General features: G+C 39.0%; 1 protein-coding gene across 7 annotated transcripts in view; it reads right to left on the bottom strand.

Annotated features, from left to right (window-relative positions):
* Nucleotides 1–23814, bottom strand: part of mbd5 (methyl-CpG binding domain protein 5) — a 233658-nt gene that overhangs the window by 209460 nt on the left and 384 nt on the right. The window contains exon 2 of one of the 7 annotated variants that reach the window (XM_072579754.1): nucleotides 23415–23676. The exons of the other annotated variants lie outside the window; for them this stretch is intronic. The gene's annotated coding sequence lies outside the window, so the exon portion shown is untranslated. The remainder of the gene's footprint in view (nucleotides 1–23414; nucleotides 23677–23814) is intronic. 7 annotated transcript variants of the gene reach the window in all.

Here is a 23814-nt window from a genome sequence, read left to right as displayed (position 1 = left end):
GGCTGCAGCAGTAGCACTGCCTGGTACAAGGACTCTTGGCTGCGATAGGCTGAACTCATGGACTCTGTGGGTTTTCTTCTGCAGCAGTTGTGGTGCCCAGATTGGTGGCACAGTGGTTAGCACTGCTGCCTCACAGCACCAGAGACCTGGGTTCAATTCCTGCCTCAGGCAACTGTCTGTGTGGAGTTTGCACATTCTCCCTGTGTCTACGTGGGTTTCCTCTGGGTGCTCCGGTTTCCTCCCACAGTCCAAAGATGTGCAGGTCAGGTGAATTGGCCACGCTAAATTGCCCGCAGTGTTAGGTGAAGGGGTAAATATAGGGGAATAAGTCTGGGTGGGTTGCTCTTCGGAGGGTCGGTGTGGACTTGTTGGGCCGAAGGGCCTGTTTCCACACTGTAGGGAATCTAATCTAATTCAGTAGGCCTGAAGTGCAGGCATGGGACACTCCACAGAAGCTCTAGAGCTGTGTTTGAAGACTCCTTGCACAGAAGATAAACTCAATTTACATAATTGCTTTTTATTCATTTTCTGACTCAAAATGGCACCGGATTGTGGTGACAAAACACTTTGCACTATATCTTTCTAGACATATATGACAATAAATAACTTGGAATAACTTTAAGTATATAACTTATTTGAAACAAGCCATAAATAATCAATATTCCTCAAAAGTTAATCTTATCCATGCATCAGATGATCCAGCAGATAGTGCAAGCTTTAAAGGGATCCGTAGGCAAGTAAGTTGCTTTTATACAATTCAGCAAAATTAATCTTTGAATACATTTGGACTCGAGATTCAATGCAAGTCTTCCCACTTGCCCAATTAAACACAATATGGAGTGTGATTTGGGATGAGTGTCGGTGGCAAAAATAGTAAGGATTCTTATTCCTAATCTTAATGGTCATTGAGAAGGTGCTGGCAAGCCATCTTCTTAAACCATGGCAATTTAAATGATAAAAAGACTTTTCCATTGTGGAATGATAGTGTTCCAGAATTCTGACACAATGAAGAAGTGGCAACATAGTTCCAAATCAGGATGGTGTGATACTTGGAGGCAAGCTTACAGGTTTTGGACTTTCCCATGTGCCTGCTGTCTATGAGGTAGAGATTACGGGTTTGGAAATATCTTCTGAGTTGTTTATTTTAAATCTGGCAAACCGAATCCTAAAATATTTCATACAGTCAGTCATACAGCACGGAAACCGAACCTTTGGCCCGACCAGTTCACGCCGAACATAATCTAAAACTAAACTTCCCCAACCGCCCAAGTCCACATCCATATTCCTCCAAACCTTTCCTATTCATGTACTTATCTAAACATCTTTTAAAATGTTGTAATTGAACTCACATCCATCACTTCCTCAGGAAGTTCGATCAAAATGCAAACTACCCTCTATAAAAACTTTGCCCCTCATGTCTTTAAAATCTCCCTTCTGTCACCTTAAAAATGTTCACCCATTCTTGAAATTCCCCCTCCTCAGGAAAACTATTAATTTTATCCTCACTGAAATGTAGTTAAACATTAGTGCTTGAAGTAGAGCAAAACAAAATCAAGTAACAGTTATGGTATCCAATTGTCATTCACTATTCCTGTACATTGTTGCTGTGAGGTAAAGAAATACAGAGACACAATACAGGCTCAATGGTACAACTTTGAGGGTGTACAGGAGCAGAAGGGGTTTATATGCATTAATCTCTGAAGGTGGTCAAATAACTTGAAACAGTTGTTAAGGCAGCTTATACTATCCTTGAATTTATAAATACAGAGATAGAGAATAAAAGCTACAGCTCTAAAAATCAGTGGTCAGACCACATTTTGAATATTGTGCTCAGTTCTAGGCACCTTAACTAAGGAAGGATGTCAACATGTAAAGACAGAAAAGCAAAAGCATCTGTCCTATGACAAAACAAAACATGTTCGCACCATTTTTAAGTAATATGCACTTCAACTAGAAACAATAATTCAGGACAAAATTAATTGTCAATTGGGCAAATATCTTTTAGACAACAAAACAGTCTTTGTTATGAACAAATTATATTCAAATGGCCATGCTCTAATTTTTAACTGAGATACCATAAAGTTGATTAGGGCAAAGTTGTTTACGTGCTATACATGGAGCTCCAAAACTAATTTCCTGAAGTGTCACAAAGCAGACATGCAAGGAAGGTCAAACTTATTGAAATAAAAAAAAAGGACAGTAGCAACATGGATGAAACCAGTTGAATGACATCAAAAGTGCTGTAGAACGCTATGGCCAAACCATACAATTCTAAAGGTGCAGGTGCAGGTGCATAGGGACTTTGAAGGTGACAGGACAGGGGGAGTGGTCAATAAAGCACAGAGCATACTAAGCTTCATTAACGGAGGCAGAGGCAGAAGGAAATTGTTACACTTGCAATAAATGCTTCAGACCCAACTGAAGTGTCATGTCTAATTCTGCATGCCACACTTTAGGGAAGATGAGAGTGCAAGAAGATTCATGAAAATATAATTGATTTTTCACATATCCAAACCATACATAGACTGAAGACAGTTGGACTGTTTGCCTTGAAGAGAAAAAAAATGAGGGAAGATTAGATATAGGTACTCAAAATTACTAGGGTTTGGACAGAGCCAATGCTGAGAAACTATTTCAGTAAGTGGAAAGATTAAGGACCCGAGGAGGCTGACAAGAATAACTTAGTCATGTAGTGAGTGGTTATTATATTGAAGGCATTGTCTGAGAGTCTGGTTGAAGCAGGTTCAAACTTAGAATTGGACTATTTTGTGAAAATAATGCACAGGGGAGAAAGCAGAAAATTGCTCTTTCATAGACATGGACATAATGGGTCAAATTACCTTCTTCTACTGCAAAGACCTTATTCAAACGCTAAAGAGCACTGCCTATTTTTAATTCTCTCCAGACCTTTGGGAAGTACCAAGAAAAATCAATTCTGTTCAGTTTTCCAATGGCATGTCCAAATCAAAAATATAACACTTTTTGCTTTTTTGAAATTCTGAATTTTCTTGGAGCAATAGCATAGACAGTTCAAATGCTGCTTATCCAAGATCTTAAAACTCTATGGCATAATTCATTTTGCTCCTTGTCGTGACGTATATTAATAATGTAGTGGTAGTAATGGAATGGTTATATTGTAATAGTGATCTTCTATAAGGATATATGCAGACATGACTGATGTACCAACTTTTATTTTGTTGAGTGCAGATACTTTTACCATTAAAACTTGAGCTCCATAAAAGAGTTGCTCATAATTTCTTTTATTGCTGGCTATAAGTGTATTGTCAACTTGGTGCAGGCTAGCTTTGTTCAGATCATCTGACGCAGAATTTAGTCCATATACCTTTCATGCTTGAGATACCAAGGATATACTACGCTGAAATTCTATCAAACAAGCTCAAGGTGGCACTGTAGGAAACATTTGGGCTTCTGGCCCATTCGCATCCATCGGCAGGCCGACCACATCCTTTCTTTTCTAAAAATGAAATTTTTTTTTAAAACATGAAGCTTATCTTAACTTCCTTTGGAGGCTTTGGGAAAAGAGGAATGCTCTGGGAGGCTGCTGCAGTACAGAATGTGGTGTGGATTTCGCTGTTTCTTGTGGCTGTGCCCTTCAATTAGGCTGTTTTGGCGGCAGTAACTCCATGTGACTTTTCTTTGGCATCATGGGGGGGGGGCGTGGCCTTTGAGTACAGAACCATGAAATGCACAAATTTCTCTCTTCTTTAAATTTGTTTTTTAATTATACTATTGTGGAAGGACTTAATAGCTTATTTCTTTATTTGCTAATTTATTGCTGTAATTTTATATTTTTGAAGCTTTGTAATGCTGGACTTTTTATTTCTTTACTTTTCTATTTCCCCTAAGAAACTGTACCCTAGAATCTGTACCTAGGTACCTTTCACCTAAGATGACGCTATAAGTGGCAACGTGCATACTTCTCATTGTACTCATGCGACAATGCGGATAATCCATTCATAGGTACTCCAAATTTAGCATGCAAAATTACTTTCCATGTTAAAATTACATTTCTCCCATAAGGGCAGGTACTCAAACACAAAACCAACATTAGTCCCTGTATCACACGCCACCAAGATAAAACAGAAAAAAAACCTAAGGTTTGGGAAACGAGGAAAGATAAAAGTTGCAAACTGTGCAGCTTTCCTTTGTATTTTTCATCCATTTAAAATTGACCTTCATCTGTGTGTCATTGAGCCAAACACTTGATTTGAATGAGATTCACAAACATTTGAATTCAAATAAAACAATGAGCATCTACGTATGCGAGATGGGATTTTGGCATACTATGAAATATCTAAGCAAAGTAAGTACCAGTGGCGTTAAACTGGGCTTTGAGAGATTAAACTAATTACAATACTATTCCATCGCCTTACTTCTTCAGGAAGAAGGGCTGATGCCCGAAACATCGATTCTCCTGTTCCTTGGATGCTGCCTGACTTGCTGCGCTTTTCCAGCAACACATTTTCAGTACTCTACCATGACCCAGGTACATAGGAGAACCACTGGTTTGGAATCTGGTATCAGACATCAGAAAAATACATCGCAACCAGTCGACCCAGTTTTAAGTGATTAATGCCTTGATGCTGGGCATGTGGCTTGGGAGTCAAAGCTCCTGTTGGACCATCATTGCTATCATTAGATTGATGGACCTGCAAAGACACTGCTTCTTGTATTTCTTTAGTGCTCTGCTTACCATTGCTTGTCCAAGCATCCAATGCACAAGGGAGCGCAGGGATCATGACACAGTAAACCATGGCAAAGTATGCTTTTCCTCAGTTAGCCGAAGACTAAGCTAACTCATTGGAGGCTATAATCAATTCGATTGTCTATGTCAGCCTTAGACAAATAAAGTCTCCCAAGATACCTAATCATTGGATAAATGTGAGGTGCTGCATTTTGGGAAAGCAAATCTTAGCAGGACTTATACACTTCATGGTAAAGTCCTAGGGAGTGTTGCTGAACAAAGAGACCTTGGAGTGCAGGTTCACAGCTCCTTGAAAGTGGAGTCACAGGTAGATAGGATAGTGAAGGCGGCGTTTGGTATGCTTTCCTTTATTGGTCAGAGTGTTGAGTACAGGAGTTGGGAGGTCATGTTGTGGCTGTTCAGGACATTGGTTAGGCCACTGTTGGAATATTGTGTGCAATTCTGGTCTCCTTCCTATCGGAAAGATGTTGTGAAATTTGAAAGGGTTCGGAAAAGGTTTACAAGGACGTTGCCAGGGTTGGAGGATCTGAGCTACAGACAGAGGCTGAACAGGCTGGGGCTGTTTTCCCTGGGGCGTCAGAGGCTGAGGGATGACCTTAGAGGTTTACAAAATTATGAGGGGCATGGATAGGATAAATAGACAAAAGTCTTTTCCCTGGGGTTGGGGAGTCCAGAACTAGAGGGCATAGGTTGTGGGTGAGAGGGGAAAGATATAAAAGAGACCTAAGGGGCAACGTTTTCACGCAGAGGGTGGTAGGTGTATGGATTGAGTTGCCAGAGGATGTGGTGGAGGCTGGTACAATTGCAACATTTAAGAGGCATTTGGATGGGTATATGAATAGGAAGGGTTTGGAAGGATATGGGCCAGGTGCTGGCAGGTGGGACTAGATTGGGTTGGGATATCTGGTTGACATGGACGGGTTGGACGAAGGGTCTGTTTCCATGAAGTACATCTCTATGACTCTATATACCAATCCAGATGCCTTTTAAATGTTGCATTTGTACTAGCCTCCACCACTTCCTCTGGCAGTTCATTCCATACATGTACTGTGCGAAAATGTTGCCCCTTCGGTCTCTTTTATATCTTTCCCCTCTCACCCTAAACCTATGTCCTCTAGTTCTGGACTCCCCAACACAAGGGAAAAGACCATGTCTATTTATCCTATCCATGCCCCCCATGTTTTATAAAACCTCTATAAGGTCACCCCTCAGCCTCCAATGCTCCAGGGAAAACATCCCTCGCCTATTCAACCTCTTCCTATAGCTCAAATCCTCCAACCCTATCTTTTCTGATCCCTTTCAAGTTTCACATCTTTCCAATAGGAAGGAGACCAGAATTGCACGCAATATTCCAACAATGGTCTAACCAATGTCCTTACAGCTGCAACATGACCTCCCAACTCCTGCACTCAATACTCTGACTGGTTGGAATATCTGGTCAGCATGGAAAAGTTGGACTGAAGGGGCTGTACATCTCTATGACTATATGGAAAATAGTCTGCATTTTCCAGGATCTCATGCTGATTTAGTGTTGTATTATGGGAGCTGGATGGTAGTTAACCTGAGTTTTCCAGGTTGAAAATAAAAGATAACTGAAGCTGCAAATTCAAAATAAACACAAAATGAATACACTCAAATCCCCAGACTTGTGTTTCTCCAAAATTTGCTCAGTTTTGGGTTTTCCAGGTTTTTTAATGAAATACCCATTTTTTTCCTATGCTTTGACAAGGAGTCAATGATGACCTGGAGCTCAATTTCAGAATCAGTCCATAAAGTGCCACCTGAATACTGCAACTCAATACAGGAGGTTGGAATGATTTTGGTTTTAAATTGATGACGACGTAGGTCAAATAGCTTACACATGCTTGTGGGCAGCTTTCTCGAGGGGAATTGTTCTATTAAAAAAAAATCAGCCATTAATTGCAGGTTTCAATGTTTGGGTCAGCATTCATTGATCATCTGCAGCTGCTGTTAAAAAAAAAGCAGTGGTGAGCTACACAAACTGCTGCAGTCCATTTTGTGTATGTACACTCAATGCTATTAGGGAGGGAAATCCAGGATCTTAACCAAACAACATTGAAGCAACCACAAAATAATTCCATGTCAGAATGATGAGTGGGTGGGACATGAACTTGCACTTGGTGATCCCATCTACATATTCTCTTTTGCTTTCTAGATGTCGAGGTTATGAGGTTGGAAGATGCTGATGAAGCAGCCTTGGTGAATTTCAACAGTGCATCTTGCCAATGGTACACATTGCTGTTACTGCACCTAAGTTGCGAAGAAAGTGAATGTTTGCTGATGTGGTGCCAATCAAATGAACTGCTTTGTCCTGGATGGTGTCAAGCTTCTTGAATTTTGTTGGAGATGCACTCATCCAGCAAAGTGGGAAATCTTCCATTACACTCCTGCCTTGTGCGTTATGGATGGTGGACAGGACAGACTCTAACATGATTTAGTATTTCTATGCTAAATCCAGTTGATTTTCTTGTCAATGGTAACCCATATGAGGTGTGCAATTCAGCAATATAATGCCATTGATGATTAGATTGTTTTACTTGTTAGAGATGGCATTGCTTTTCACTTCAGTGACAAATATTGCTACTTTACACTTGTCGGCCCACGTCTGGATATCGTCCAGTTCTTGCTGCATTTGAACATGGGCTGTTTCAGTTTGAGGAGCTGCAAACGGTGCTGAATATTGCACAAACATCCAGACTTCTGACTTTGCGATGAATAGAAGGTTACTGATGAAGGAATTGAAGATGACGGAGTCAAGGATACTGCCCTAAAACAAACTCCTGTTCTTGGGCTAAGACAACTGACCTTTAACAACTACAACCATGTCCCTTTGAGAAGTAGAGCTCAAGCCAGAGATTTCCTGTCAATTGCCAATGACAGATGTTTCACATGGGCTCTCTGACACCATGGTCGAGAGTGTTGTGCTGGAAAAGTACAGGTCAGGCAGCATTTGAGGAGCAGGAGAATTGATTTTTCGGGCCCAGGCCCTTCATCAGGAATGAGACCATGCTCAATCGAATACTGCCTTGCTGTCAAAAGCTGTTAATTCTCATCTACCCTCTGAAGTTAGTCACTTCTGTCCACGCTTGAACTAAGGCTGTAACGAGGCCAGGAGCCGAATGGTCCTGCTGGAACTGAAATTAAGCATTACTGAGGAGGTGGTTGCTAATTAAGTGCTGCTTAATAGCACTGTTGATGATCCACTTCGCTAAGCTTTAAAAGCAGACTGATGGAGTGATAACTGGTCAGGTCAATTCATCTTGCTGAGAGGCCAGGACAGGTCTGGACAATTTTCAGGATTGCTATCTGACGTGGGACATGTCATATCCAGGAATGATGTTATCAGGGCCATGGTCTGTAAGATATAAAATCAGCAACTATCACTATAGCAGGCTGTAGCTTGACTCGTCTGTAAGACAGCTTTTCCAATTCTGGCACGAGCCCCCAGATGTTTAAGATGGAGAACTTTGCAGGGGACACTGGCCGAATTTACCACTGCCATTTCTAATGCCAACTTTGGTCCCAAGTGACCTGTCTGATTTCAATTCTTTGAGGGTTTTTAGGAATTTGATATAGTTGCCATCAAGCCAAAGAGATGTTCTACCTAAAACACACATGAATATTGTGGGACATCAACAGCTTGTGAGGTCATATCAGTTAAGAATCAAACATATTGTTGTGGGTCTGAAGTCACACATGTATGTGAGAAGAGAGTTCCAATCTAAAAACTGGACATTTTCTTCTTAATACAACTGAAGGGGAATTCATGGTCACAAATTGACTTGGAATTCCAGATTTGTATGAATTAATATTCTATAATCTGCTACAGTGCAGAGCATTACCAGAATTCTCTGGGTGACTGATCAATCAAGAATAGCACTGTGGCATCATTCCCACATTTGGTGTGATATTGCAGTGAGGTAAACTGACAAGTACCACAATTTTATCACATATTAAAATAGTAGAACATAAGAAATAGGACAAGTTAACCATACTACTCATGATCATTCAATAAAATTGCGGTAAGCCTACTTTCCTATACATGCCCCACACATTGCAATTCCAAGACATTGCTCTTTGAAAAGACATCCAGTGATGCAGCATCCACAACCCTCTGAGGAACAGAATTCTCAAGAGTCACAACTCTCAAAAGAATGTGCTTCTCATCTCTGGATAAAGGGCCAAAACTTTAGGACAAAGACTGTGTCTTTGCGTTTCTAGATTTACAAGCCTAGGGATACAACTTCATGTCTATTGTCAGTCTATTTCAGAATCTGTATTCCACTAGTAACTAACAACAGATTTGTGATCATCTAGGAATAGTCTGAATCTGTTTAGTTCATGTTCTCTTAGCTGTCATATTGGTCTTGTCGCAAATACTGTGTTTTTCAGAACTGAACTAGTGCAGTCAATAATGGTCCTACTGGTGATGGAACATGAAGACTCAAATTAGGTGTGCCTGCTGCCCAAAATGCATTTTTTAAGTGATGGAGGGGCACTGATTCCAATAAGGCAAGGCAGTTATCTGACTTAACGATGGAAGACTTCTCAGGACCCGGAGTTGACATTAAGAATGTCCCACTGCGTTCCACTGAGGTGTCAACCTGTTGTTCCTGGTGAGTTAGGACATGCACAAGACAGTGATGGAAGAGTCTGTAAAGATGGCTAAATTGAGAGATTCTGAGGCTATGATTTTGTCAGAAACCAGCTGCTATCACAAATATTTGTGAGGAGAACTGGCATTCACATCCATATTATTAAATGTTTGATATGGCAGAGTGGCATTTTGAGTGCTTTTGTTGCAGCAATGCTTGACGTTTTCTAACAACATAATGTTGTCGTTAAGTCAAAGGGATGCTCTGCCTAAAACAGATTAATATTGCGGCACATTAATTAGTGCTGGTGCCACATCAGGTACCTGAGCTATATATCCTGTATAAATCCTCAATCATATCAAATAACACTTCACTTTTACTGTTCACTGTGGAGACAGTACTGATCTCACTTCACCAGCTAATGCATGCAAAAACTCAGAATGAATGTCCAATGCTCAATGTGATTACAATTGGATTAATCAGCAAGTGCTGAAGTGTTATGAATTACACTTAACCTATCTGAGTTTATGTTGTGGGCATTGGTATAAAGAGAATACCTGAAGAAATCCGTACTCTTCTCAATACTTTTCTGATCCAAGATGGTGGCAGAGGTGGGCTCCTGAGCCAGAGTTCATCACACTGACAGCTTTTCTTTCTTTTCTTTCCACCTTCTAGAGGGAGCTGGGTCATGGAGGTAGCTACAATGATGGCAGTGGCTGGGGGCACAAAACAGGGACTTTAGCGGTCAGCAACGAGGTTGGTGGCATAGTGGAAGCAGCTGGGAGCCCACAGTGGCACCCTGAAAGCCTGGTGAGGCAGCTGGTGAGCCTGGATGGCAGTCAGCAGCAAGATGGCAGCACAGGTTCAACAGATCGAGGCCTCGTGGGGAAAGCTCAGAGCGCAGTGACTGCAAGCCCATGGCTAAAAAAAGGACTGCAATTTGGAACTTCAACTTTATTTCTTATTTACTACTTTATGCTGAGAAGAACTAACGTTGAGCTTGGAACATATTTTTCTAATTTTTTTTTACCTAAGATCTTATCCAAAGTTATCTTGCACCTAAGATAGTGCCATGAATGTAAACTTTTCATTGCACTCCTACATCCCTGCACTTGACAACAAAACCTAATTGTAATTCTATAGTTGAGTTTAAATTTTTTGAAAAAAAGAAATGGACCACTTTGCTGGACTCTCAAAATGGCCAAGACTGATCAGCTTATTGTATTTTAGAAGCTTCTGATCCTCCTGCATTGTGTGGACATGGCTAAAGCTGGTACTAAGGAACTGTCGAGAAGAGGTCGGCTTCCAGACAGCACTGGACAAAGGAAAATATCAAGACCTATTATGCCAAAATAAATGCAAATGATTTTAGTGATGGAAACTCTGACAGGGAAGTAAAGCCAAGCTATTTATTTAATGATTTTCTAATTCGCCCCTCAACATGACCTTCGGCACCTCTGGCCTTGAAATATGGCCAAAGTTGGAACTGATTGAATTGCTTAAGAATCCAATTCTGGGATTCTAAATCAGTTGCTGTTTGACCTACAGAAAGAAAGCAGAACTCCTGACTTAGTTGGCAGTGTGTATTAGATGCTCTCCCTCGTGCTTTCAAGTTGCTAGCCAGAAAGTCATCTACACTTTGCCTGCAAGGAGGAAAATGTCTGGGTCCACCTCATCAAAGCAACTATTATTGGACACTGACCTGGGAATTCACAACAATTACCAACATTTGGAATTTATCTACATCTCCCCTCTTGTCCTGTATTCCTTATTTTCCTGAGAGCTTGTGTGCACATGGAGTACCAAAACAATTTCACCATACTCTTGAGTGTTTTATTAATAAGCCCCTAACTTTTGATTTAACCTTAAAGGATTTTTGTTAGTGTAATTTAAAAATTGGTATCTGGAAATCAGGGTTTGAGCAACACCCTTTAAATGACTTCAATAAAGGAACAGGAATAAAAAAAAAGAAAAGGAGGGGCCCTTGTATCAATGTATTCACATTGGTCAGAAGAACATGAAAAAAAAAGTTAAAAATTAAAACTAAAAGGGGTGCAAGAACAGAGCGGCCTAGGTGTATAAATTAATGTTGCATGTCATTAATGATAGCAGGACAGGTACAGAGAGCAGTTAGTAATGCATACAGTAAACTAGGTTTTGTTTTTGAATTAAGGTGTAACAGCAGGGAGGTGATGCCAAACACGCAAGAGTCACTAGCTTGGCCTCAGTTGCAGAAATGCATTCAGTTCTGGAAGGTGCACTTCAGGAAGGATGCGAAGGCATTGAAGAATAGCAGAAAAGATTCATTATAATGATTTGAGGGATTTCAGTGATAAAGGCAGTGCAGGCAGTGAACAGTTAAGATGCTTTTCCTTGAAGAGATGCGTTGCTGGGGCACTGTAGCAGGCCCAAAACAACCACCAGCCAGGCTCAGTACAAGCTGGAAGAACTGTATCTCTTCTGCTTCAGGACTCTGCAATCTTTAGGACTCAACATCAAATTCAATAATATTAGAACTCGAACATCTTCTTCCACATCCTTTATCCACATCCCAGGCACTGTCACAACATGGGCCGCTTTCAGCACCGCCTACCCATTTTCACCTGCTCACTGTGTCCATTATCAGCTTTACTTCTGGCCTACTACCCCTTTGTCTGCCTAACTTTCTCTTTCTTTCTGGGCTCAGTCTCGACCCATCTGCTCAAATCTTCACCACCCATCCCCACCCCCAACCCCTCAGTACAAAATGCCAACTTTTCTGAGCTACCCTCAGTTCTGCAGAAGGGTTACTGGACCCAAAACGTTAACTGTTTTCTCTCCACTGCTGCTACCAGACTAGACTCCTGCGATTTCTGTTTTTGTTTCACATTTTCCATAACCACAGTTCTTTGTTTTACTTTACATAAAGGAAAGAGCCTTATTTCTTCTACTGCACCTCGATACACTTACAGGATTAGAAATAGATTTTACTCACTATCATCAAGTGGCAGTAGTAAAAATCTGCAGCACTTCGGTTGTGGTTTGGTTCATATTTGGAGCTGCACAACAAATCTAGTTTAGTTTACAAGCCCAGCATAATATACCCACAAAACTGCACAATGTAGTTTACTGGTTAGGATATATTTTGCATTAAACTGCCACCAGCTGACAAGAAAATTAATTTCAGAAACAAACATTAATACTGCATTAAAACTATAGTCCAAGCTTGACTAACAACAGACCCGATGTGTGACTCAATGAAAATTTCAAAATACTTCAGTCATGTAACAAATTATCTTTGTAAATTTGTCAGAAAAACAGCATTGAGCAAAGAAAAATCCTACAACAAAATGTGAGTTTGAAACACAAATTTACAGCGTTCAGAAACATCTATACAAGGTATTTTGAAAACTTTCCACATTTGATTTTTAGCAACCAATACAATTACAATAGTATGCTCCTTGTTAATAGTTTGTTAAAAAAAATTTGAGCTGATTAACATCAGAAATGTTATTGCCAGCATTGAGCAGGTTTGAACATAATTCTTGAAATGGGGCTAATACCTTCCTTTTGTGTGTAAAAGTGTGAAACTCCCTTTTAATTTTTTTGTGCAACTGCAAAGGGGATGACTTCTACACAGCCAGCATGCATGGGACTTGCAGTTTGCTGGCATGGCTGTACAGATTGTAGGAAATGTTGGAAGTGGGTGTCAATTATACAACCTGATCTGCTCTCAACATAATCAAGGTTGACCTTCAACCTCAACTATTCAATCCGGGTACCACTCAATGTCCCAAATCTAAAAACCCATCAATTTCACAGATCCATCATAAGTCATAGGTATATTACAGTCAGATTCAGAATAAGATCTCATCCATTCTTCATTCATAATATGTTTCATGCCCAAAACCCTGATATGCAATGCTGTGCACAATATGATATTTCCATGTCCTTCAACAGTAATTTTTATGCCTGAGATTGGCCTATACTCAAACTGAACTCATTTAAATTGAAACAAACAGTCCTTATTCACCTGGATCATAAAATCACCAGAATTCCGCATATGAGTATGCCATTCAGTGCATCTTATCTATGTCAGTTCACCAAATGTACATATCGTTATGTGCAGTAATTGATTACCTTTATCCTACCCATACCATGCACATTTTTCCTTTTCAAATAACCATCTTATTCACTTTAAAATGCTTTGATCCAACCTGGGTTCATCACATACTCTGGCATTGTATCCCAGATCATAGCCATCTGTTACATGTCTGTTTTGCTTTTTAGTGAAGTACCATAAGACCATAAAATATAGAAGCAGAATTAGGCCATTCCACAGATCATATCTGCTCTGCTGTTTGATCATAGCGGATATATTTCTATTCTCTTCTAAACCCCATAAACCTTGATCTCCTTAGTAAACAAGAATTTACCAATCTCAGTCTTAAGTACAGTCAATGACTTGGCTTCCACAGCCTTCTGAGGCTAAGAGCTCCACAAATTCACTACCTTCTGGCTAATGAAATTTCTCACAGTCCTGAACTGTCGTCCATTCATTCTATGGTTGTGCCCTTGGGTCCTAGTCTCTCGTATTAGTGGAAACATTTTTTCCATGTCCACTCCATCTCGACCCCTCAGTGTTCTGTAAGTTTCAATGAGATCCCCCTCAACCGCTCCTCATATAACAAGCCCTTTATCCCCAGGTTGTTCATGTAAACGTCCTCTGGACTCCCTCCAACGCCAGCATATGCATCCTTAGATTCTGGGTCCAAACTAAATATTGGCTCACAATATTCCCAATGAGGTCTGACCAAAGCCTAATTACAGCCTCAGCAATACATCCCTACTCTTTTAGACCCCTCAAAACAATTGCTAAGATTGTATTTGCCTTTCTAACTACTGACTAAACTTGCAAATTAATCTGAAGAGAACCCTGAACTAGGACTCCCAAGTCCCTTTCTGCTTCAGATTTCCGAAGCCTTTCCCCATTTTGAAAATGGGCTACACCAGTATTCATCCTCCCAAAGTGCATGACCACACACTTTCCCATATTGTATTCCAAATACCATTTCTTCGTCGACTCTCCTAGACTGTCTAAGTTCTTCTGCAGCCTCCCCATTTCCTCAACACTGCTCCACCCTCCAAATATCTGTGTTATCTGCAAACTTAGAAACAATGTCCCTAGTTCCTCCATCCAGACTTAATATACAGCAAGAATAGTTGCGGCTATTTGAAGTAGTTGCAAATGACGTGTGGAATTCCACTGGTCACCAGTTGCCAGCATGAAAAAGACCTTTTATCCCTACTCTCTGCTTTCTGCCAGTCTACCAATCTTCTGTTCATGCCAGTACTTTGTCCCTAACACCATGGTCCTTACCTTATTTAGCAGCCTCTTTTGTGGCCCTTGTCCAAGGCTTTTTGAAATCCAAATAGGTCATGCCCACTAGTTCTCCTTTTTCGAACTTGCTCATTACCCCTTCAAAGAATTAGATTAGATTACTTAGTGTGGAAACAGGCCCTTCGGCCCAACAAGTCCACACCGACCCGCCGAAGCACAACCCACCCATACCCCTTCACCTAATACTACGGGCAATTTAGCATGGCCAATTCACCTGACCCGCACATCTTTGGACTGTGGGAGGAAACCAGAGCACCCGGAGGAAACCCACGCAGACATGGGGAGAATGTGCAGTCAGTCGCCTGAGGCAGGAATTGAACCCGGGTCTCTGGCGCTGTGAGGCAGCAGTGCTAACCACTGTTTCACCGTGCCGCCCATTAATTCTAACAGATTTGTCAGGCTTGACCTCCCCTTGACAAAGCTGTGCTGACTAGCCCTATTTTATCCTGCATTTCCAAGTATTCCACAGTCTCATCCTTTATAATAGACTCTAAATTATGTAACACTTTTCGACTGACACTCCAGCATCTGCAGTCCTCACTTTCTCCTAGTTGCTGAAAACCATACTGCAAAGCACCTTCCAAGGATGCCCACCTTGAAGAAGTTCACCTCCTCCCTCCACAAGGATCTCAGTCAGTCTCTTCTCCATTGCACCTCCCAAAGTTATTTCCTCTGCACAATCACCTTCCACCTGCATTGGTCTATCACCATACCACCTACCTTCCCCCCAGCCCCACCCCCACATTTCTCAGTCCCGCTTTCCCCCTCTACATTCCTGATGAAAGGCTTATGCCTGAAATGTCAACTCTCATGCTCCTTGGATGCAGTCTGACCTGCTGTACTTTTTCCAGCACCACACTTTATTGACTCTGACTTTTCCAGCATCTGCAGTCCTCACTTTCTCCTACTTACTGACAACTGAGGTCAGGTGAGCTAGCCTTCCTTCCTTTTTAAACAAGGATGTTATGTTAGGAATTTTCCAGTCCCCTCTGTGACTCCAGTGATTCCTGAAAGATCAGCAATGTCTCCAAAATCTCCTCAATTGTCTCCAACAGTAACCAGGATGTAGTCCAATTGGTCCAGGCGATTTATCCACTTTCTGATCTTTCAGCTTCCTCAGCACTTTCTCCTTACTGATAGCCACCACACTCACCTCAGCCCCAAAAAAGTTTGGTATGCTGCTGGTGTCTTCCACTGTGAACACTGATGCAAAGTACCTATTCAGTAGCTCTGCAATTTCTTTATTCCCAATTACTATTGCGCCAGATTCATTTTCTAGTGGTCCAAAGTATCGAAAAATAAACTCTCGAATCTCCTTTTATGTTACTGGCTAGCATGTCCTTCTATTCCATCTGGAATAGAATAGAAATTTGTTGTCAATTGTACTTTTACACAGAAGTACAAGGAAACGTTTTGTAAGTTGCCCTACCACGGCACCTATATTAGTAATATTAAAAAAGTAAAATTGAGACAAAATTCACAGTTCAGTTAACAGCTTCTGGGCTCAGTGAAAGCGGATTTAAGGACAAAGGAATACCCTGAAGGCACCCCCAACAATGTCTGCCAAATTGAACCACTCACTCAAAAGTGGCCTCACAACCACAACATGACATTCCAACTCCTATAACTCAATGGTCTGAGCAATTAAGGCAAGCTTGCCAAACACCTTGCTGACCACCCTGTCTACCTGCGATGTAACTGTCAAAGAACTATGCTCTTGTTCCCATTTTAGAGTTACATCCTCTTATAGTAGCACTTCACAACAAACTTCATCCACGTATCCACTCACTCCATGTTTATCTCCTGTAGTTGATCTGTTGCAGAAGTTCTACACTATCCTTCACAGATTACTTCAGTTTTTATCATTTGTAAACATGTCAATGTCCTGTTCATTAATATGTAGATTATCGTTTAAATCTGTAAAAAAAAAACAAGCATTTGAGCAATGACTCTTGGGGACCTCCACTGCAAACCTTCCCTCAGCCCAAATAACACCCATTATTCTATTTCCGGTGTCCATGTTGCTGCTGCCCTTTTTGTTTCATGAACTGTAATTTTGCTTGCAAGCCTGTTGTGCGGTACTGCATCAAAAATTTTAATTCCAACAGTCTGAATGGAATTTGAACAGGATCCAACAATTAAGAGACCAGTAGCTAACTGACAGGGACAACCAGGAAGGAGAACAAATCGAAACAAGAGCAGGCCATTCGGCCTGCCTTGCCATACTATTCAATATGGCTGATTGAAATATACAAAACTCTGTATGGGACTACAGTGTGCGGATACAGATTCATAAATAATCCTTGTTAAAAATGTTCTAGATTGTACCCAAGCTACTTGCTCAGCTAATGCTCAATTGAAAACATAATCATTCTTGCTCAAGCAAAAAGGCTCACCCACATTTTGATTCAGTTTTTCAGTTTACTTTGATGCATCAACAATCAAACAACTCAGTTCTGAAAATATCACTTATTCCAGAAACCAAAGCATTCTGAGGAAGAGTTTGTGAAAGCGTTGTCTGATTTCATTTCTGAAAAGGTTACCTCCAATTTTTTGGATCAGTGGAAAAGGAGGCTATTTCATGTTTCTCAGGGAGAAAGAGGGCAGAAACAGGCTAAAGTTGAATAGGGGAATTTAAGGCACTGACAAATATCAAGAAAATTAGATTACACATAAATAAATGAGACAGAGATTTTCCAGAAAATCATATAAAACTGTATTACATAAATATGTCGAAAAGAACTCAATTTATAGTTAAAATCCTGAAAGTTCAAATAATGAGTTTAAGATTAATTGTAAATTAGCAAATGGTATTTTGTTGAAGCATCTCCAGTGTCAAGAATATTGGAGGGGAGTTAACCAATAGATCTTCAAAAGCTGAAAATTGCTGAGAATTTTTTTTGATTAAGAGAAAGCATGTGGAAAAATCAGTTAGATTGTATAAGTTAAAAAAAAACTTGGATCTGAAGAGACCCTCTGTATAATTCTGGGGAAGAAATGGCAGAAATTATACTTTCAAGTTCTAGTAAGTTTGAGAACAGATAAATTCTACAATTTTTGGCATTCTACAAGCCATTTTTAAAAAGTGCAACAAAATCACAAAACCAACTTGTCTGTAGTTACTAACATCTGTGGTTGGGAAGATTTTAATAGTCTTTAATTAAATGATAAAGTTACTAAGCATCCAGAGGATGGGAAAAAAAAAAGAGCAGTCAACATAAATTTTGGAAAGAAAATTTTATGCTTCTTGACATTCTTAAAAGATACATCTGGAAAAGAAGGATAGAGACCCACAGTTAGTCTGCTGTCCATGTACTTTCATGAAGTCTTTTACAAGATATCACACACAAGACCTATCAGATTATCAAGTGTGTAATTTTGTGAATGATAGCAACTTTGATTAAAGATTGCCTAAAATGAAGAAAATGGAAAGCTGAAGTTAAAGACAGATTCTCAATGTTTGAAGATGCTGCTGGGATATTTTCAAGGACTTTTATAGTTTGCCCGCAGCATAGATCAACTTTACAGAAAATATTAAAGCATGAGATACTGTAAATAATTCTAAAGAACAAAGTAACCTGCAAGGGAGTACTGATAAGATGTTGTAATGAGCAAAAAGAGATGAAATTTAATGTTGCCACATTTTAGTTGAAAAGAGCAACTGAAAGGGACAAATTTAGATGAAATACAAGAACAGAAAGATTTAAGAGTTCCAGATTCACAAGACATAACAGCAACAATTCAAATCAATCAGCACAAAACCTCAGTAAGACAATAACTGGAGTACAGTCTCAAATTTGGACTCTGTGCTATAGAACAGATGACGCAATAGAAAATGGTCCAGAATCTCCATGAGGTTTATAAAAAAGACATATGACGACAGACTTGGAAATAAAGTGGTCACTAATGTTGGAACAGAGTAGATTATGATGCAATTTGACAGATGGATTAAAATTATGAAAGATGGATTAGCATAGAAATGAAGAAATTTTAGAAGTCAAGAATGAGAAGAGTAGATACAAGATGTATGAGAACAGGGTAAGAGGCAAATAACAATAGGGTATATACTCAAGGTGAAGATATGGACAATGGACACAAATATTGACTGGTTGGATCTCAAGATGAGTAACAATGTTGTCCTTTCCATCAAAAGTTCTGGGAAATAAATTAGGTAGGAGGAGGTTGGCTCAGACAAGTAAACAATTGTACAAAATAGTACCAGTCAATTACACTCATACTAAGTGCAAATTCTGATCTAATTCAGAATCATTCAAAACTTGCAGATTGGCTCTGAATTTATGGGAATAGGTGATCATACCACTGTTTAATATGTTAACCATTAGATACACCTGGCTAACTGTGAATTCAAATACCTTTATGGCATTTCAGGTAAATAAACTGAAAAATGCACAATAGTTGTTGAGCATGAGATCTTAATATGCATTACCTCTACATATGCATGTGTTTTTGTTAGTACAGTGGTAAAACAACAGTATTAATGTGTGTTTTGATCATTGTGACTGTTTGCCTTCTAACTTGAGCCTTGTGCTAGACAGTTGCTGCATACGTCACTTTTAAATTATATTGATCTATATTAGGAGAATATGCAAAGTGTTTCCTACTAATATTACTGCATGTAGCTAAAACTGTAGGCCACACCTGTGATGAAGTCAGCAGCTTCTACCGGATAATATTGTTTGTACAACAGGAAGTACAGTAATAACCAAACTATAATAATGAAAAAGTTGACTATTAAACATTCTGTATTTGAAATTAATTTTAGAATCTAATGATAATGACTTAGAATTCCTTTATTCTGGCTATATCTGAAAACATACTTAAATAGGAATGTCAAGTGAAATGCTGCTTCAGATTTCTTACCTTTCTATCACACTGACGTCTAAACACAGTGAGGCAAGGGTCGAAAATTAACTTCCTTATTAGTCCCTTTCAAAGGTTAATATACACACACTTTCCAATCTACGACTAGCTTCCCAGAATATTCCAAGAATAAACAAAAATAAATTTAAAATTGCAGCCTAATCCATATCGATAAACTGAAATATTGTTAAACACCCAAGATTTTATCCAGTGGTTTCAGGGTACTGTAGTATTTCACTGCATACAAAATAGGAATGGATTTAAATTAATTCTAGACCATTAAGTATAAAAAGTAACTTCATTTCCACCTTTTAATGAGCATTCCTAAAAAAACTATTAATCATTTACGTACTGTCACTTATTAAATGAAAATATTCTTACTTCAAATACAAAGCCTCTATTTTAAAAAATTCCTTCAGTTCCTTGACAAAATCGATATGTTGCACAGGAACTGGTATGCTTCATGTCCACTACAGAAGCATGTAATTCATAATGGTTCACAAATTCAAGGCACCAGTTTTAGTACTTTACAGTTTAATAATTTTCTTCATGTGAAAGATTACCAACATTCTGTGCTTCCACAGGTGGAAAGAATTCTGATTTATTAGAATTAATTTTCAGTTGGTTGAGTGTCATCACCAAAATATGATGTCCAGCAAAGGTTTTATGAACCTTTTGACTCTCTCACTGTGACTGTAGAAAACATCTCTCTGTTGAGTGAGTTGCTTAGTGGGATTTGTACCTATGTAAACCAGAAACAGATTTTTCATGTGAGGGGAAGGGATGTCAGATACAAATGAACAATGGACCCAGGTAGAACTGTCTCTTTGAAATGCTAAAAGAGAAGGGAAAGATATGTTTGGAAGTGACATCATGGAGGAGTTGGCAGTAACACTGCAACATATGAAAGCCCATTGAATATGTGGTAAGAACAAAAGCGTCTCAGTTCTGGCAAGAAAACCAAAAGGGGTGAAACAGAGATGGAGCAACTTTTTTCTCATTACAAAACCTTCCCATCAAACACAAGATGTAAATTATGCTGTTTTATCTCTACCATTGCCATCTTCCAGGGGCCAAAATGCTTTGTCCAAGCACAATTTCTTTCAAAACTTTTCAATTCACTACATTGTATCTGCTGGTACAATATGTTGGAGAGACTAATTGCAGACTGGGTGACTCCCTTGTTGAACACCACAGTTCTGCCATATGAATGAGCCAACGTTTGTGGCTCTTTTCATTTTATTTCTCCACTTGATCCCCCATGCTCAATGTACAATCCCTTATCTCCTGATTAATTATATCATAGCCAACCAGACCCAAACATTCAACAATGTCAAATCATAAGTTTTGGTTCCACAAAAATAATTGATGACTCTGCTACTCCCATTTTCACCACCTCTAGACTACATTTTAATGTTTTATCCTTACCCTTGCACCATCACCCCTTTTGTTATCATTTCCTATTTCTCTGTCACTGAGTTTCCTTAAATTTTTATGCATTTAACTTTTTCAGTTTTGACAAAAGGGTCAATCTGAAACCTTAACTACTTCTCTTAAGATGCTGTCTGTCTTTTCTGTCTTTACCTAAAAAAAAAATTGCCTAGCATAAACCATAAAGTGTTGGGGAGAGTTTATGAAATTCTCTAGATACGATATTGCTGTGGCAATGCAACAACAACAAAACCAAATTGTGCAATTAACACTGTCTTACTCAAGTGAGCAAATGTTACATTCGCAAGTATACAACGTAATCCAAGTCAGGTTGATATCTATGTAAGAATGTATGAAAATAGGAAAAGGCAATGTAGCTCTTTAAACTTGACCTGTCATCCATCAAGATCTACTTCAACACGGTCATCCCACACTATCCACTCATTTCCTTAGTACCTCAAGAATTGATTGACCTTTGACAATATACCTAATGACAGATCTGCAGCTCTCGAGTAGGAGATTTCTAAAGGCCGAGTGTCTTAAGAAACGGTTGTTTACCTTAGTCCAACGTGACCAACTCCTTATTCTACAGCTGTGATCCCATTTATTAAATTTCCCAGTTAAGGGAATCATTTCTTAGCATGTACTCCATTAAGGATTGCAGCATCGCTTATCAAGTATATTCATTTTAACAAAGGATAGCATATATTAATCAGAACACATACAGGAGGTGGTGTGTTAAAAGATGATCAGGGCATTCGGAAGAATGAAAACGGGAATAACATACTTTGAAGAATATATCTATTCTTCCAAGGCAAGTTATTTAATTTCAAAACAGTTTTGAAAGCTTCACAAATTTCCAAACTTCTACTTAAATATTTCCTAATTCTGAAAAATGAAAACACAACATGTGCTTAAGAAACTTGGAAAAAGTAACAAACTGTTTTACAAGATGTATCAATAATTGTTTAATTTATTTACCGTGACTAGCATGGATTAAAAATAACAGCCATTTGAAATACGTAGAAATGATGTAAAGGTTTGAGCGAAAGTACAACCAAAAGCAAGTAAGAAACCAAATTAAAGTACTTGGAAGAATTCTCAATTAAAACCAGGTAAGCCTATTTTCCAGACGTACAGTTGGAAATTTTAACAAATAATAAAATTATCAATTTTTCAATCAATACTCCTAACATTAAGCAGCAATTAGAACAGTCTTCAAATCAAGCTGTTGAGAAATATAGACAAACCTGCAAGGCTTCTGGGTAACCAGTGGTCACTTCAGATGCACATCCCATTTACTCAACACCAATGAGGTTCAGTCCAGATGGACAAAACTAAGGCTGAGGGACTCCAAAGTACATGCAGAGGCTAAAAAGTTGTGACTCATGACAAATGCTCATTGAACAAGGACCAACTTCTTGAGCTAATGACACAGTTATTTGCAGCCAAACAGCAAGAAACATAGGGGCCAATAACAAGTTCAATCTTTTGGAAGCCATAAATAAACTAAGTTGGCTGGTCAAATTAACAGTATCCTGGGGTAATGCATATCCAACGGATTCAAGTAACAGATCACCAAACTGAAAACACAAGGTCCATTTGATTTCAAATTTCCCTTACTACACCATGTTGAAGCCCAGAGAGATCATACCTGCCAAATACATCCATTATATCCCGCCAGAAGAAGAAAAATCTAATCTACTCGAGTCACGTAAAGCAAACTCCAGGAGAATAAGAAATGTAAAAATTAAATATATAAAAGGTTTAATAATATTATAATTTAATTTAGATGTACAAAGGAATCTGAGAACTTTGTATTAATAGAACTAACAAAACACTAAAAATAACATTTTCGCAACTTGCAAAAAATGTATTGTGAAGTTCTTATTTCAAAGCAAACAACACATGAAACTTTAAACTGTTAAATTACTTGATGCTATATACTTAACATATAAATTCAATATACATCTCTCCTCACATGCATCTAAAAATGCTTTAAAAGTTTATTTGTTTAAAAAATACAATATCACTTTTTCAAGGTAAAGCATATCCACATTAAGGCATCATTTGAACAATTACATTAAAAAAAACTTATCCACACATTGAGTTACTGTGCCCTTTAGCTTTAGCCATCAGTGTATTGTTGTTAAAACATTAATTAAACACAATTATGTTATAAAAATGTAATAGTGGAGTGCAGGATGACCAAACTACTGCAATCCTTCAACTCCAAACGTGTCTTCAGTGCTAAAACGCTACGTATTGTAATGCACATCCTACTGGGCCTATAAATATTCAAAATATGAAAAATCACAAACATGACGGTATCTTAACTAACAGGCGATTCTCATTTTCAATAGTGAGGAAAATTTTGTACCATATTGAAGATACTACTTCAAACACTTTCCAGAGATTCCAAATACGAACACATTATTGCAACAAGATGGAACAACCTTTCTTATGACTGCGGGGTTGATACCCACAAGAGCTGAAGTTGGACTGTTGTAAACAGCAGTCACGCATGGCCGTGGCCTGCAACGTAGCATCATCATCAGCAGCAGCAGCAAAGAGGGGGCGGATAAATAGAAGCCTTTAAACCAGATTAAACCCCATTTTCAAGAGCCAGCAACGTCCCTCTTCTGCAATATACACACCAAAAAATTACATGCTAAACTCCCAACTTCAATAAGATTTCATTATCAACACAACGACATATTTATATAATAGTCCAAAATTTGCACTTCATTTTAATAAAATAAGATTTTTAAAATAAAAAA

This window comes from Chiloscyllium punctatum, chromosome 10 (assembly GCF_047496795.1).
Source record: "Chiloscyllium punctatum isolate Juve2018m chromosome 10, sChiPun1.3, whole genome shotgun sequence".
Taxonomy (NCBI): Eukaryota; Metazoa; Chordata; class Chondrichthyes; order Orectolobiformes; family Hemiscylliidae; genus Chiloscyllium; species Chiloscyllium punctatum.
Note: the sequence above shows the minus strand (reverse complement) of the source record. Positions and strands in the feature narration are given on the sequence as shown.